Below are 15,154 nucleotides of genomic sequence, written 5' to 3' on the forward strand. Positions count from 1 at the left end.
TCTAAAATATTTATATAAAAATTAGCTATATATAATAAAATCTTGGCCGATCAAAGATAAGAACAACTAAAGTAAAATTGATATAAAATAATAAAGGAAATACATAATTTAGAATAAGAAAAAATCTGAATTAATTTCAAATTAATTGGACAAATTAATTTAAAATTGATTACTTGTTATGAATAATATAAGAAAGGAAGGAAAACATTTAAAAGAAAGGATTAGGTGCGAATGAGTAGTAGTTTATATTCAACGTGTGTTAGATAATAAATGTTAATTTAATGTTTATATTTTAATTAAAGAACATAAAAATAGTAATTTTAGGCTGTTTTGGCTATTTTGTTATTGGCTTCCAAACATTTATATATTTTTGTGTCGTGGTTTATTATTTTTCTAGCAGTCCAATGCCTTTTAATTTTTGTGCTATATATCATGAGTTATTTCAGTGCTATGAACAATTATTTTTATATTTCAACAAATTATTAATTTCTCTGATCTAATAATTTTGATATTTTTAGATAAAATAGCAAGAAAAAGAGTTGCAAAGAGAAAATATGATATATATATTCTATTTCATTAAATATGTGAAATATGATCTAACATGATTATGTAAATCTTTGCAAAAAAAACTCATGATATAAGATGTTTGTGAAAATCTTCAAGGCAATCACTCCAGCAATGATAGACATTGTAGATAAAATGGGCTTCAGCTAATTAAGACACACTAGCTGATAGTCCGTGCAGTAGTTGCACAACATCTGATAGTATTTTTTATTAGGAAAAGTATAGGTAAACAATGAAAATATTAAACAATGTAAATAATAGATATATTGAATGTTCATTTTACTAGTGTACGGATGGTTATTTTAATATTAAAATTTAAAGAGTTAATTTGGAGGTGTAGTGTGTTTTTATTTGATTGGTGGTTGTTCATATTGTTCAATAAAGTCATTGCCTCCCTAACATTCCCCTATTTATTATATTGTTGAAAAATTTTCAAATATGTCGGTACATTAGTATTTTAATATTTTTAATTTTTGATTTTAATTATAAAAAAATATATAATATCTATAATTAAGATTGACGGTTAAAATTTATTAAAATACCAATGTATTGGTATATTTGAAAATTTTTCTATATTATTTTTGTTCTATAAAAGATTGTCATAAACTACAATTGATCACTACAATAATTCCGGCAGATAGAGGCGGTTATGGGGGCCATATTGCGACGGTTTTTAACTGTCGCCAAACATATTACGGCGGTTAAACCAAATGCTGGAAAATAAGCCGCGAGTAAACGGTTAGCAACAGTTTTAACTAACCGTTGGAATAACTGCCGCTAAATGTCTATCAATTTTGCGGTGATTTGCAATCGCCGCTAAATAGCAAATAAACGACAATAGCATTTGTTTTGCAACCGCCGCCAAATTTTAGTATTTCCATTCATAGTTATTAGAATAAGATCGGACCGTCCGTTGGTCTAACCGACTCAATCGTTAAACCGCTTCGAACCTGGAACCTGGAACCTGGAAGAAGGAAAAGTTTTAACAATGTCATGTTACCACCAACCGAAATGTCTCTTCGATGTATATAGCGCTAATAATTATATATATCATATGAACACATTTGATTGCCACACAATTTTTTGTTGTATACTTTATATCTAATCATAGTTATTATAGGCACCTTATATATTGGGTAAAATGCACAATTAAATCAAATAGATGACCAAATTACACAATTCTACCAAATTGAAAAACATTACCAGGATCTCCCAAAAGCACATTCCTATATAATTCGAATCAGTCTCATTCGAATTAGACAAACCAACACTAATTCGAATTAGTCCTATTCGAATTAGTAGTAATGCTTGTAATTTGAATTTGTCCAATTTGAATTATACTTGCATGTAGTCTTAGGGTAGTTCGAATTAGGGTGATTCAAATTATGCACGTTAGGACGTCCCTAGTAATTCGAATGGGTCAGCTTCGAATTAATTTTTTACCATAGTAGATCGAATTAATTTACATCTATTTATATATGATCCAAGCGTATATAAAGAGTACAATAAAGAGTACATTTAATAATATCCATAATGAATTCAATAAAGAGTACATTCAATCATAAATAAAAAAAATAATAATTATAAATATTTTTTATAAATTATTAAAAATAAAATATTTTCTAAAAATATTTATTAAGATTTAGAATTTAGTCTTTTATAAAATGATCCTTTAATATGTAACTAAATATATTATTTTTCAATTTGTCTTTAGATACTAATTGATTCTTTTTATGAATAATACGTAATAAATTGAATAATCATTATAATGGTTATTTTTGAGTTTAATAATTGTGAATCATTTACACAGAATGAAACTTTAATATAATACAAAAAAAAAAAGGAATAGAATAATATTAATGAAACTTTAATATACTAATTCGTACTGAAGACTTAGTTTATATTAATAAAATATATACATACGATAATACTTTTTATAGTGAATAAAATATATAAGTTATAACAGTCATAATATTATAATTTTGAATAGAACAATATTAATAATCCGTATATAATAGAAAATAAGTAGATGAGAAAACCTCAAGAGTATCTAAATAACAAAATATAACATAAACCGAACATTATTAATTCAATTTCATTTGTCATCATCGTTGTCTTTATTTATGTCAAGTTTAACAATAATATAACTTGATTCAGTGCAACGAATAAAAGCTGCTTCTAATTTTCATGTCGTAGATATTGGCATAAGGTAATATATCATAATCAAAGTTTTATTTGGAACAAGATCTTGTTCAGAAGATACAGCAGTATTCTGTTTTACATTAATAACAACTGAAATATATATATATATTAAATATATTTTATAATAAACAATAGAATAATATTCAATTTTGTATTATTCAATAATTAAGACATGTTACTTTCAAGATTGAAAACATTTTGATAAGAATGTTTAATTTAAAAAAGAATACCTATTATGAGGGATGACACGAATAAAAATTCTGACACAACTGTTTTAAAAAATAAGGATTTGCATTGCATATAAAAGATATAAATCATATTGAAAAGTAGATAAAAGAACATACAAATTGAAAAATGAAACAGAAGCATCGCTAACAGAAAAAACACGATTACATAATAACGAAACAAATGATCATAGGAAAAAAAGAAATAAAAAAATCGATGAAAACTATTTTAATGGAAAAAAATATAAGAAAATTGATAGCATAAAATTTACCACAGCAACACGTGCACGATTCTCAGCGGTTTTCATAAACCTAATAAACGAAGGTTTACCACAAATTCGATATACATTGAATGCAGCACAGTCTTCATTTTTTATAGGTTGAGTATCAACCATGTAAACTAACTCTTTACCCAGTAAGCTTTCTATGGATAATACTCCTTCCAAGCATGCACTACAAGAAAGTATCGGAATAGCAACCAAAAAAATTAGTTGTTAATAGCGATCGATTTAGTGATCGGTATAGAATTTTCAGGACCAAAAAAATGTTAGTCGCTAATAGCAACCAAATTAGCAATCGATAAGTTTTAAATACAACCAAAATAAAACCGGTCGCTAAAATCGCTAGCTATTTTTTAATTTAGCGACCGAATTAGTAACCAAAACAAAAGTAACGTATTTGGGACAGTTGGTCACAAAATCGGTCGCTATATTTTACTTTAGTGATTGATTTTGCAACTGATAGTAAAAAGAGTGAACAACTGTTTGGTCGCTAAGATACTAGTCGCTAAATCAGTTGCTAATTGTTAAGATAGCGACTGATTTTAGCAACTAATTGAATCGGTCACTAATAGCAATCGAATTAGTGACCAATAAGTTTTATAAAACCAAAATAATTTTGGTCACTAAAATTGATCGCCTTTTTTTAATTTAGCGACCGAATTAGCAACCAAAACAAAAGAATGAATGTCCTTGGGACTCTTGGTCACAAAATCGGTCGCTATTTTTTAATTTAGCGACCGATTTTGCAACCTATATATAGGTAAATAGAATGAAACGTGGTTAGTTACTAATTCGGTCGCTAAAGTTGTGGTCACTAAATCGGTTGCTAATTTTTAAGTTAGTGACCGATTTTATAAACTAATCAGTTACGAAAACAGTCACTAATTAAAAAAATGATATTATCTGAATTACCCTTATTAACCTTAACTCACCCACACCATTCTCATCTTCTCCAATCAGATACCATTGTCGTCTCCCAGCACCATTGTCGTCCTCTTCGCCGCCGTGTTCTGCGTCTCGCCACCGTCTCCTGAGGTCCCGTCGGCATCGTCTTCTGTGGTCTCGGCGTCATCTTCTGAGATCTCGTCACCGTCTTCTTCTGCACTATCGGTGTCGTCGCCTTCGTCGTTGAGATCTCGGCACCGTCTTCGTCGTCTTCAAGCAGGTAACCTCCTAATCGTCGATTCTGATCCATTCTATTAGGCTTGGTTTTTTCCCCTAATTACTCGACAAAGTGAAAATGGAAATGAAAGGTGCGAAGCCGAGAAGACGACGATACCCTCTCTCCGATCGCACTAACTCATCTTCTTCCAACAACTTCAACAAATCTGTCACCAAATGCAACTCTCTTCTTCTTCTTCTTCCTCCTCAACCTACTCCTCCCGGTACTTTTCCCCTTCTCATTATTACTTGTTGAACTGCTGAATCCTAACACCATCTTTACAGCATGCATCTCTACTAATTACCATTACTATTATTACTATTTTAGCCTTGTGCAGTGGAACACATGAAAGGAGGAATAACCATAACTTATGCAGTGGAACGCATGAAAGAAGGTTTGTAAATTATGCTGTTGCTGGTTTTGATTAGGTACGAGTGAAGCTTCTATAGCAAAATTTGGTTTTGATAATTCATCCTCTGAAATTTCCTTGTCCTAGTTGAGTGAATAATCTTTGATTGTTATTTTTTGTTGTCGATTTCCTAGAAAGCACGAGTCTATGATCTAACTACTTGAATTTTTGGTTCGTTTCTTGTAATGTAAAATAGGGGAAGAAGTGATGAAGTTGAAGCTTTGGATATCCTTGAAGCCAAGCATTCGACAGTTCCTTGTAGAAAGGTAGAAAAATTTACCATTATGGTTCTGTACAGATTGCAGACCTTCCAACTCCTCTGAATCTGTTGATGTTGGTTTGGTTATGCGACAATCATCTCATCTTTCTGAAGTTGTAATCATGTTGGTAATACAGTAATACAGAAAACTCAACAATTGACATTTGTTACACAATTTTATAGGTGGTGATCAGTATAATAAGTCTTGTATAAGTTTCTTTTCTAGATAGGAAGACTTTTTTTTCACATTTACTTATTAAATATATATAAATGTATATAGTATTCTCATTATCTAAATATAAATAAATGTATACAGGAATTGTTTGTGATTGAAGTCTATAATGTAGTTTAATGCAGTTTATACTAGTGTAGTTTATACTCGTTATATAAATGGATATAGCAATTGTTTGTCTCATTCTTGCTTTACTTTCAGTATCTTAATGTTGTTGGATTTTTTCAAGGTTATAAACCATCAGCCTTATGATCAGAAAGCAGATGTGTTCAGTTTTTCTATAATACTCTGGGAACTAGTGACGGCAAAGGTATGGCCTAATAAATTGAAATGATACTAGTTTATTCAATTATTCTTTTTTTCTGAATAGTATGATTGACATATAAAAATAGATTGTTATAAAATCAATTATTTGTCACGTTCATCTGGTATTTCAGGTGCCTTATGATACAATGACTCCGTTACAAGCTGCCTTCGGTGTCAGACAGGTTTGCTTTCCTCGAAGGGAGACTATATTGTTTAAGCAAAATTATTATACTCTAAAATTGAAAACCTCATAAATTAGAACCATAAGGTACATGTCAACTTAGCAGTGTGCATCTACCGTTCTACACCATTTCTTTGCAACATAGCATTTTTTTTCTTGTTCAAAAATCTTGAACTGGGATTTTCTCATTCAAAATCAAATCAACCAAAATGTTAATCAGTAATTGATATTATATTTATGCCCTCAAATTAATTGTGTGATAGAAATTTTGACCCTTTTTTTTATTGAGAAATAACTATTTAGCAATTTTTTTAGAGATAAATGTTGTTTTGCAATCATTTCAAGTCTTATTTTTCCTCATGTATATAAACCATTAATTACAGCGTCTTACAAGAAATAAAACTTTACCAAAGGAGCTGGCTTTACATAAATAAGTATGCTAAGTTCAAAGAATGCATGCTTATGGGAGCATACATGCACTAAATAGATTATCCTTTTCTAGGGATTGTGCCCAGAACTTCCAAAGCATGGTCACCCTAAACTATTATATTTGAGGCAACGATGTTGGGAAGCAGATCCAAGCAACCGGCCGAGTTTCCAGGAGATAACGATTGAACTTGAGAATCTTTTACAACAAGTTGATGTAAATCATATTCCTTATATAAAAATTAAAACATAACTTCAGCTTGTAGTATTTGGTACATATGTCATTCCGTTGGCCTGATTTCAACTTCAACATGCAGAATGATTCACAAGCTAATGGTGCTTGACATTCTCTGTGCAAATACCATAAGCTCCAGTTATTTTCATGTCGTTGGCATCAATCTGGTTTTCACTCTCTTTTCTTCATTGGCTAAGCTATAGATAGAGTTTTTTTTTTGTGTTCCCTTTTTGCATTGAGAGAGAAGAATATATAGAAGTTGACCAATACAAAGTTGTAAAGAGACACTAACATTATAGCTGATAATACTTTTGATATATTCCTGTAAAAATTGTTAAAATTAAACTACATTATAGATGTCAGGCAAAATTGAAGTTCTGTGTTATATGTGTACCTCTTGTTAAGTAGTCTCTTTAATTTTCTCCGTTGATGAATAATCCATTAAATCAGTGATGAATAAATGAATAAATGAGTATACTGTGAAATTTTGCATTTTTCGGATGGACTGTCATGAATAAACGAGAGATAAGGGATGGGAAGTACACATCTCCTATCAGCAGGTATCCAACCTTGTGAAACTTTTGCTTCCTTGTGAAACTTTTGAGTTTTGAACATGATTTGAGACTTGAATTAAATTGGTTTAAGTGAGTTTCATTCATTTTTCATTTTCTTTCTTGTGACAGTGTTTTAGCAACCTTGGTGAAGAACAAAGTTGTGCCTGTTGTGGTTTGTATTGGTTGCAGCTCCAAGAGTAGTGGAAAAATCAAAGAGACAAAACTAGTGCAAAAATTGTTGAACCTTACTGATTGTTCATGAATAGAGAGTTGTTATTCATGAATTATTTTTACCTTTAATCTAGATTGTGGATTATAAATTTTATGTATTTAAAAATTTTCAATATTTTAAATTCTATATTTCTATGTAGATTGTGAATGTTTTTGGTATTTATTTGAAAATTTGATCTATGTTTGATTCTTTTTATATTTTGTGGAAATATAATTATTTATGAAATTAAGTTTTAATAGTGGTAAATGTGAAATTAGTAAAAATTTATAATTATAAGATTAGGAACAGTGATCGCTTTAGCGACCAATTTAGTTTTTAGTTAAGAAATTAGCGACCATTTTTTATTTTCAAATTAGGCATCGGCGACCAATTTAGCAACCGATTTTATCAGCGACCGAAAAGTGGGTCGCTATTTAGCAACCGATTTACTCAGCGACCAATTTAGTGACGGAAAATTTGGTCACCATTTAGCGACCGATTATGTTAGCGACCGATTTAGTGACCGATACTCTTTGGTGAGGGGCTTGGTGGCCTTGTTCAAAAATTGGTCACTAATGGTTGGTGACCGAAGTTGGTCGCTATTTTCTAATTTCCAGAATCGGTCGCTATTCCAGTAATTTCATGTTGTGATGATTGATAACTCTACTATAACAGGAAGATATATTAATTTCAGATTGATTTTCAAAGAAATAAATAATTACCAAAATAAAACAATTTGGATTTAAAAGCAAATACATAAATACATTGATGAACAAAAAATAATTATATACACAAAATATGAATTAACATATTGAATAACCCAGACATAATTTATATCTGACGAACCATATCAAATGAAGATTCATCGTTAAGCATATCTGCACATTTTCTTTTCATAAGAAAACTGACATCTTGTTCATGTAGAATGAAAATATTACAATTCTGAGAATGTGTAACAAACACCTTCACTTCATATCTATAGAATCAATAGTAAATTAATGAATATAATTGAAGTATTATTAATTATTTCATTCAATATAGATAATAATCCTGAATAAAAAACAATGACAAAGAAAAAATAGCATAAAACATAAATTGACGTTGGTATATCATCAGAAGCATGAGTTAAGCAAAGTCCACAAAATGAGAAAGAATGCCCAACATTAATCTTTTCGCCACATAAATAAATTGAATACCACCATGGAGTATCATGAGCAATACTTGAGATTGTTCCAACCTTTTATACATATGAATACTAAGTTTAAACCAAATTTGTATTAAATAATAAAAAATAAAGAAGAATAAGAAACTGAGGTTGCAAATGAATTTATACAAAATGAACAAATAAAAAAGAAAAAAAAGAATGATAAGTAAGAGCGCACTAGTTTCACAATATCATGTGCAGCACTTAAAGCATCCATATCAAATTCAATGTCTTGCATATGTTGAGGACTAATTGAAATCCTTGTTGATAAAAAAAAGTGACACAATCACAAGGCTGACAATTTTGGAAGACATAAAAAATAGGAGGTTAAACAATTTTCTACCATGTTTAGAAATTTAATCAATATCAACATTCTCATCATAAATAACAAAGATATATATAATTAATGAGGTTTTCATTAATCATTCAGAAAAAATGTAAACGCAGTTCAATTGTTGAAACAACACTTACCTCTTCTTAAACTCAACTGCTTCAGATATGTCAGGATTAAATAAGATTTGAGTAGCATGCATCACATTTCGAAAACCAACTTGTCCTAAACAAAATAATTAAAAGTTAAAGAGATAAATTTAACAAAATTCGAATTTAAAACCACATAACAACAACCACAAATTATTTTCTCCTAAAAATTGACTTTAGCAAGATGCAAGACCACAATAGGTTGCTCAACATAACCAGAAGCTAAAAAACGGTTAACTTCATCAACATACTCGCCAAATAAGGCACAACGCATTTTCAAACTTGAACAATATAGAAACTTAATATTATTAAGACTGAACAAAATAAGTTGAATGCATTAAAAGAATAACAGAATATGTGATTTATTGGAAGTAACTATTAGAAAGAGAGCAATCTAATATAGACATACTCTTTTGAAGCCAATTCAATAACAATCATCTTTACAATTTTGCCATCTTTGGAATACTATTTCTCTTCACCCACAGAAATTAGAAGACCAATAATATCTAACAAAAAGTGCAAAAAAAATATTTAAGTACCACAAAAAATATACAAACACATCAGATGAAAGAATAGTAAAGAAAAGAAGAACATACCAATTAAGTAGTTATAGCCTTCAGTCATTTTCAAAAGCTCAACAAAGGAAAAAAGCTAAAACAAGCCTTAGCTATTATGTTATCATCAGAAACATTGATAACAACAGCATGATTAAGAAAAACTAGCTTGTATTCATTATTGGTAACCCTGTAATAACTACCTACATTTTCCACAACACTAAAGTATGACATTCGATAAACATGACCCTCAATAATATGCTCCTTAAACCTATTGATTAAATATTTTTTCACTGTGGCCTGAACTTTTGTACCTTGAAAATTTAACACATGCGAAAATATATTAGTCTAAAAAGCATACAATCTTTTTATTTCCATCTATGTTGAAAAATAAAACTCAAAACACAACAAATTAAATTACAAAGAACAAAAATTACATTGTAAAAAATAACACAAAGGATATGACTGAAGCAAAAGAAACATGAACAAAGCAAAGGAAGAAAATCATGCATAAAAAAAATAATTCGAACAAATCCTCACATTCTCATCAACCAAAATCATTTCCATTGAATTAGGTACATCGTGATTTCCAAATAAGTGAACAACCCATAGCCTTAACACCCTTACTCTCAGTCTTCATGCCTCCATAGAAGCTTAGAAATCATATCAAAAGGAGGATGCAAAGCAAATAGAAAGTAGCAAGAAAGATGATAAGAATAGGCTAAAAAAGATAAACACAGCAGATAATGTATAACGAAAAGGAACTTATACACAACATACTCAACTGCACTCTCCTTTTATAGACAAATTGTCAGAAGAAGTTGAAATTTGAATTAAAAAAAAAAGATGATAGAGGAAAAACAAGACATATCGCTGTAAACATATAGGCTATACATAGCCCTTAAAAGAAGTCTTCAAATAAGAAGAAATACAATCTACAAAATCAGAACACATATGGGAAGAGAAAAGAAAGACCATCTCTAGGGTTAAATCATGAAGTTGACGTTCACCAGTCACCAACTACCACCAAATTTAGAGTCTATTGATTTGATAATAACTGTTGACGTACTACACAGAATAGTATGATTTAAATTATGAATGAGTTGATTTGGTTGAATTCAGAAATTGAAAGAAAAAGAATGAAACAAGAAAAAACACATAATTAATCTATATGAAAATTATAGAACAATAATAACTAAAAAATGAGCTAAACAACAAATAGGAAACAGAAGACTAAAACATTAAGGAGAAAGAAAACTGAAAAATGTATAATAATAAGAATAACTATCCAAGATTTTTTAGAAAAGATAAAAAAATTATATACATGGAAATCCCTGTATAACAATACCCAGCAATAATTTTACTAATATTTTATCCAATAAAAGTAAGCTACAACATACCCTACAAAAGATCTCGGTAAATAAAAGTTAACTATGTAAAAGAATATCCTAAGAGTTGATAAAAAACAATGCACAAAAAAAGCATACAAACAAGAAAGAAAGGCTGACTGATATATAAAACTTCTAGGAAACTATCTTATCAAAGAGAATATAAAAATAAACATTCTATAAGAAATGAGAAAGCAATTCATTCACAATTCAGAAACTAAATTGAATAGAAATCATGTCTATTCAAGTAGTAGGTAGAAACCCCTTGCTTTTAAAACATAAAGAAGGAAGAATCACCTCATGATAACCGAAACCAGCAATGAGCATACTGACCACATGGTGCACCATATTCAAGAAAACAAAAAGAAAATACAAATGACATGAAAATCAAAGAACTAAACATCACAAAGACAACTTACCATAATAAGTAATCATAGTAATTATTTGAGAACAAATACAAAGGATTTTTATTTTCCCCAAGAAATGGGGCAAAAAATCTGTTGAACAAGAACCCTAAATACCTAATTGATTTTCCTTGAAACACAATTGAACAAAAATAAGAAATAGTAAATACCATGGCAAGCCATAAATACAGGATTATGAGATCAAAGAACTAATCATCACAGAAACAACCTACCATAATAAGTAATCATAGTAATTAATCGAGCATAAATACAAAGGATTTGTATTTTTCGCAAGAAACGAGGCAAAGAATTTGCTGAACAAGAACCCTAAATTTTTTATTTACCTTGAAACACAAAGTTGAACGAAAATCAGAAGAATTAAATACCATGGCAAGCCAAAAACATAGGATTATGAGATAAAATTTTAGAGGAGCAAAGCCACCTTACCAATGATGCAGAATAGCACGCAGAGAAGTAAATTATAGTGTGTACCGAGAATCACAATTGTGCAAACCAGAAGTATCTGTCATCGTCACAACCACCACTAACTACGAATTTGCAAAGAGGGAAGAGAACTAAGTTGTACCAACTATATAGATGCTATGAAAATGAGAAACATACATCAGTCTCCAACCACCACATTGAAGTAGTACTTTTTTTTTTGAAGAAAACTCTAAAATCTGAGATATTTTCACATAGGCGATCAACTCACCGCTATCCTGTGTTATATAATTTCAACGTTGAACCTGAACCATAAGCTTCAAATGGAGCTAATTAAACGCTTAAATAAGGATGACAATAGTATACGTATTTTCTATAGTATAACCTCAATCATAACAATAAAGATTGTGCAGACTCTTAAAGTATTAGCAAAAGATATTTTTTTTTCAAGAATTTGTGTGTTTTGGTAAAAAATAGTGTTGTGAAATAAAATTTTTGTACTAAGTAGTTTTAATGCATAATTCATATTTTTTTTAAAATACTTCAATTTGTTTAATATTTTTTACTATTATCTACAAATTTTTTAATTTCTTTTTGTAAGTGACTCTCATGCTACAAAGTTAAAAGAGGCTAACTCACTAATGAAGAACTGAAACAAATGATTCTACAAACAGCTATTGATACTAAAGATAACAGAACAAAATTTAAAAGAGTTTTTGTGCTATTTATTCAGAAGAGATTTTTGTGCCCAACAACAGCACCAAAAATAATTTCACCAACTCACATCTCCTAGCCATCTTGAACATGGCAAATATAAGATAGATGAACTAGTAAGCCATGTCCATAACTTTCTCTTGAAAAGAATTGAAAGCTTCAGAAAAAACAACAACAACAACAACAACAACAACGAAACCTCGTTCCACTAGGCGGGGTCAGCTACATAGATTATACGACGTCATTGAGCTCTATTATGTATCATGTCTACAGAGAGACCATTTACATGTAGATCTTGTTTGACCACCTCATGGATAGTCTTCCTAGGTCTTCCTCTGGCTTTTACCCCTTGTCCATCTTCCATCTCATCCACCCTCCTGACTGGGTGCTCTGTCAATCTTCTTCTCACATGTCCAAACCACTTGAGACGCAATTCTACCATCTTTTCCACAATAGGTGCTACTCCAACTCTCTCTCTCTCTCTCTCTCTCTCTCTTTCTCTCTCTCTCTCTCTCTCTCTCTCTCTTATATCTTCGTTCCTTATTCTATCCAATTACGTATGACCACTCATCCATCTTAACATTTTCATCTCTGCCACACTTAACTTATGTTCGTACTCTCCTTTAGCTGCACAACACTCTGTACCATAAAGCATAGCCAGTCTGATAACAGTGCGATAGAATTTACCTTTAAGTTTTAAAGGCATTTTTTTGTCACATATAAAACCAGACGCACTCCGCCATTTGGACCAACTTGCTTGGATCCTATGATTTACATCCTATTCAATCTTTCCATTATCCTGAATGATGCATCCAAAATATTTAAAACTTTTAACTTTTCGTAGGATGTTTCTCTAATCTTAACATCCGTATTAGGATTTTCCCTTCGGCGGCCGAACTTACATTCCATATATTTCGTCTTGCTACGGCTTATGCACAGACCATACACTTCTAGAGCTTATCTCCATAAATTCAACTTCTTATTTAAGTCTTCCCTTGACTCTCCCATAAGGACGATATTTTATTAGCAAAAAGCATGCATCATGACACAGGCTCTTGGATATGCTATGTGAGTATTTCCAAAACTAATGTGAAAAGGTATGGACTTAAGGATGATCCCTAGTGTGATCCTATACCAATAGAAAATTCCTCTTTCACACCACCTTGATTCTTCACACTAGTTGTAGCCTCATCATTCATGTCTTTAATTGCACGAATATATGCGATCCTTACTCTCTTCCTTTCCAAAACCTTCCATAAGACCTCCCTTTGGTACCCTATCATACATTTTTTCCAAATCAATGAACTCCATATATAGATCACTTTTATTACTATGATACCTCTCCATCATCCTTCTTAACAGGTATGTAGCTTTAGTGGTGGATCTGTCTGACATAAAACTAAATTGGTTTTTTGTTACTTGTGTCTCTTGTCTCAGTCTCCGTTCTGTCACCATTTCCCATAACTTCATGGTATGACTCATGAGTTTGATCCCTCTATAATTTTTGTAACTCTGAATATCCCTCTTATTCTTGTAGATAGGTACCACGATGCTCTTTCTCCACTCATCTGGCATTTTCTTTGACCTTAAAATTTCATTAAAAAGCTTGGTTAACCAACTGATACTTTTCTCTCCAAGGCCCTTCCAAACTTCAATCGGAATATTATCAGGTCCTACTGCCCTGCCATTTTTTATCCATTTTAGAGCTTCTTTTACCTCGAAGTCTTGAATCTTATGATAATAGTCAAAGTTTTGATCTTCTTTCCTCGTGCATAACCGACCAAGGCTCAGAAGAGTCTTCTGTCCTTCATTAGATAGCTTGTAGAAGTAGCTCTTCTACCCTTCATTGATCTTCTCATCTTGAGCCAAAATCTCCGTCTTTATCCTTTATGCACTTAACCTGATTCAAGTCTCTCGTTCTTCTTTCACAGCTCTTTACGATTCTATATATACATTTTTCTCTTTTCTTTGTGCCTAAAGATTGGACTTTGTTCTTGCTTTACTTACAGCCACTTTTGTCTCTTTTTTAGCTGTCTTATATTTTTTCCAATTATCTGTATTGCGAAAAAAAAAATTATTAATGATTGTTTATATACCCTGATCATAATATACTTCCATAGCTCAAAGAGGGGTATTGAGTCAGGTCCAGATGCCCCTCAAAGAGCATGGGTAATACATTAGAACAGGAAAAGGATAATAAAGAAGATTGAGCAAGAACCCAAATTAGATGAGGTAAGTTTTAACATATTCACAAATCTAAATATTATGGTATAAATCAATGATTAATAACCATGTGTTTCAGGAGGAGAAAAAGGGCTCGTCTAGAGACTGAAAAAAGTGAAAAAAAAAAAAGAAAACAATAGAAGTTTTTTCTTCATCTAAAATTGAATCGAAATTTGAGTAAAATTCACATTAATTCCTAATATTCTTTTGTCTTTCTTATTCAACAATTTTTTAAGTAGTATTAGTAGTGAAGAAGAATACCAACAAAAAAAGGAAAATACAAAGCAAACAAAAAAATGTTGAAGGACAACAAAGACAATAAATTTTATATACCATACAATTTTCCATATTTTTGTACTATGATAATAAATTTAGGTGTTGTACAACAAATTTTTTATGATGTCCATTTGTTAATAAGTTTCCTATGTCTTCAATATAGTTGTTGAGTTTTCTAAAACTTTTTTTTTTTAATTTTTATAAGACAAAAGCAACAAAGCTTG

The 15,154-nt window shown here is 30.6% G+C and overlaps 1 long non-coding RNA gene across 2 annotated transcripts; it reads right to left on the bottom strand.

Moving 5' to 3' along the window:
• LOC110271213 lies at nucleotides 8,229-12,197 on the bottom strand. Of its 2 annotated transcripts, none has more exons than XR_002361667.1 (3): nucleotides 9,340-12,197; nucleotides 8,922-9,006; nucleotides 8,229-8,483 (listed from the first exon to the last, which is right to left on the bottom strand). It is a non-coding gene; the product is annotated as an uncharacterized LOC110271213 (long non-coding RNA). The 2 variants fall into 2 exon arrangements; XR_002361666.1 differs by having other exon boundaries at nucleotides 8,229-8,744.

This window comes from Arachis ipaensis, chromosome B04 (assembly GCF_000816755.2).
Source record: "Arachis ipaensis cultivar K30076 chromosome B04, Araip1.1, whole genome shotgun sequence".
Taxonomy (NCBI): Eukaryota; Viridiplantae; Streptophyta; class Magnoliopsida; order Fabales; family Fabaceae; genus Arachis; species Arachis ipaensis.